Source organism: Muscardinus avellanarius (genome assembly GCF_963383645.1).
Source record: "Muscardinus avellanarius genome assembly, chromosome: 3".
Lineage (NCBI taxonomy): Eukaryota > Metazoa > Chordata > Mammalia > Rodentia > Gliridae > Muscardinus > Muscardinus avellanarius.
In genome coordinates this window covers 112,391,571-112,394,669 of record NC_137788.1, presented here as the reverse complement: position 1 = coordinate 112,394,669, position 3,099 = coordinate 112,391,571, and the positions used below count along the sequence as shown (strand labels likewise).

At 57.2% G+C, this 3,099-nt stretch overlaps 1 pseudogene across 1 annotated transcript; it reads right to left on the bottom strand.

The window, feature by feature from the left end:
* Positions 1-283: 283 nt before the first annotated feature.
* Positions 284-1,643, bottom strand: LOC308260254 (ETS translocation variant 4-like; annotated as a pseudogene). Its single transcript has one exon. The product of its transcript is annotated as an ETS translocation variant 4-like (transcript).
* Positions 1,644-3,099: the final 1,456 nt, after the last annotated feature.

Below are 3,099 nucleotides of genomic sequence, written 5' to 3'. Positions count from 1 at the left end.
GCCTCCAGGCAGGACTAGGAAGAAGCTGAGCTCGACTCCTGGGGGCAGAGGCGAAGCACCTCAGGAGCCTGACACTTCACCTGTAGATTTGATCTTTCCCTGCTTTTCCCTCCCAAAGACTGGTGAGTAGCTCAGAGTCTGGGCCAGAGTGGCTGACGGGACAGTGGGGATCTGTTCCAGAGACATCTGTGGGTTTCAGGGTGGGGGGGTCCCCCATCACCAAATCCACTGATATGTACACAGGGCAGCACCCACCCGTGACAGGGGGAGAAGCCACTGGCGGCTAGAAAGAGTAGCCACCCTTGGGACCAAAGGGCTGGGCAGGGCCAGCCAGCTCTGGGAGGTAGGCAGGGCTCTCATCCAGGTGGGACAAAGGGGGCTCTCATCCAGGTGGGACAAAGGGACTGTGTCCTCCTCACTGACTGGCCGGTCAAACTCAGCCTTCAGAGCTGGACGCTGGTTGTCCGGGAAGGCCAGAGAGAACAGGGCCTCAGGCTCACACACAAACTTGTACACGTAGCGCTCGCCAGCCACCTTCTGCATGATGCCCTTCTCATGATAGTATGGAAGAGAGCGGCTCAGCTTGTCGTAATTCATGGCCGGCCGGTTCTTCTGGATGCCCCAGAGCCTGGCAACCTCCTCAGGTTCAATTAGTTTGAACTCCATCCCCCGGCCTGTTCAGGCAATGAAGTGGGTATTGGTTGGGTCATCCAGCAGTGCCACCAGAAACTGCCACAGCTGCAGGGCACCCCGGCGCTGGTAGGGCGGCCCCTCCCGGAATGCACCAACCCCTTCCTGCTTGATGTCTCCTTTGAATTTCTCAGGGACAACGCAGACATCCTCAGGGAACGGTCGCAGAGGTTTCTCATAGCCATAGTCCACGGCCCCGTCCCTGGGGGAGGGCCCCGAGAAGCCCTCGGAGTGGAGGTACAGTGAGGCACACCCGGGGACGTCTGAATCGTAGGCGAAGTCTGTCCTCTCTTGTTTGATCACCACCCCCACCCCTGGGTACCTGTGCCCACTGCCCACTGACCCCCTGCTGGCCCGCCTGGTCGTACAGAGGGTCATGGTATTCCTGCTTGAAGCTCTGCTGGGGGTAGGATGGGCAGGGCTCCGACAGCGGGTGTTGGTAGGGGGCAGGGAGGGGTTCCTGGCCCCCTCCCTGAGAAGATGCCAAGGAGTGGCACATGTCCAGGGGCTGCTGGAAGACGGAGCTGTGGTCCCCGAGGTACCCGTGGCCGGGGTGGGGCTGGGAGGTGCTGGAGGATCTCAGGAAACTCCGTTGTTCTGCCCTGGGAAAGGGCTGCAGGGGCGACTGTCCAGGGGCACCAGGGACGGGGGACTTGATGGTGATTTGTCTGGGGGGGGTCATAGGCACTGGAATAAAGGCACTGCTCGCCATGGTGGTAGGGGAGTGGCGGCTTCCTGCTGCAGGACAGGGCCGGATCTGTGCGGGGACTCTGGGGCTCCTTCTTGATCCTGGTGGTGGGGCTGTGGAAAGCTAAGTTTTCCGAATGGAAATCGGGAACAAACTGCTCATCACTGTCTGGTACCTGAGCTTCAGCAAGCCATGTCTCCTGGAGGTGGCTTAGATCCTGGAAGAGATCTTCGGAGTCGGGAGGCGGCAGGGAGCCGGGGTCCATGAGCCTCCCCTGGGGGACCATCAGTGCTTCGCGCAAGCTCCCATTTCCGGGCGATTTCTGAGGCCGGGGCGTCTGTGCTGGAGCCGGGGGTGGGGTCCCAAGCACGCCCCGGGGAGGACACCAAGGGCGGCGGGGCTAGGCCGGAGCGAGGTGGCCCCGGCCCCAGGTCCCCAGCGCCCTGGCTGGTTTTCCGGGCGCCGCAGACAGTTGTGAGCCCGGGGGAGAGAAATGGTATTTTTGAGTCTTGCAGGTGACAGTGGCTTCATACAACTATGGCTCTCATGCCTCAGGGCTTAGTATATAATTACTGCTACCAGTGTGTGTGTGTGTGTGTGTGTGTGTGTGTGTGTGTGTGTGTGTGTGTTGGGGTGATGGGTCCCTCCCTCCTTGGCTTCTGTAGCAGAAAAGAATTTCAGCACGCTCCAGTCAGAGACAAAGACGGAGGTTTATTTAGGAAAATGGGGATACACGTTCAAGGGAGAAAGCCGCCCATCTCAAGAGGGAGACAGTGACCTTGGGTCTCTTTACAGCTCTTTAGAGGCCGCGGCCAGGAGGAGGCAGGTAGGGCGCACAGCAGGGATGGACGTCTGGACTTCCTCAGAACCCGCGGGCTCCTGACATCGATGGGTGGCTGGTGCCTGAGCTTGACCAAGTGTCAGACCTTCTTATTATTAAATGTCTGAGATGAGCATTAGGGTTAAAGGTGACGACCTTTGGGAGTAATCCCAGTACTTGGGAGGATGGCAGGTTTGAGGCCAGTCTTAGCTACTTAGTGAGGCCCTCCACAACTTAGACCCTGTTTCAAAATAAAAAAGTAGCTTGGATGTAGATGCCTCTGGGGTTCAACCCCCACTACCACACACACACACACACACACACACACACACACACACACACACACACACACAGAATAAAAAATAGGGGCCATAACTCAGAGGTAGACTGTCCCCGCAGGAACCTGCAGATTCTGAGGAAGTCTCTCTCTCTCATTCTCTCTCTCTCTCTCTCTCTCTCTCTCTCTCTCTCTCTCTCTCTCTCTCTCACACACACACACACACACACACACACACATACACACGTTCTTTAAAGCCGAGTATGGCGGCACACACTTGAAATTCCAGTTGTTGGGAGGCTGAGACAGGAGGACCACAGATTTGCGGACAGCCTCCGCAAGTAGTGAGACTTTCATCAACCTAGCAAGACTCTTGTTTCAAAATAAAAACAACATAGGGGTGGGGGTGTAGCTTGGAGGTAGAATGGCCCTGGCTTCAATCCCCAATACCATAAAAAGGAAACACATAGTACTTTAGTTTGTACAGAAAACATACTCAGAGTAACTACTCCTTTCCCCTGGTATTCTGCAGTGTGAAGGCTGAGACTAGAAGGCCCAGCAACTGACTGAGAGGGTGTGGGTGGGGCCGGGGAAGGCCAGCCTCATCTTTCCCCGGCCAAAGCC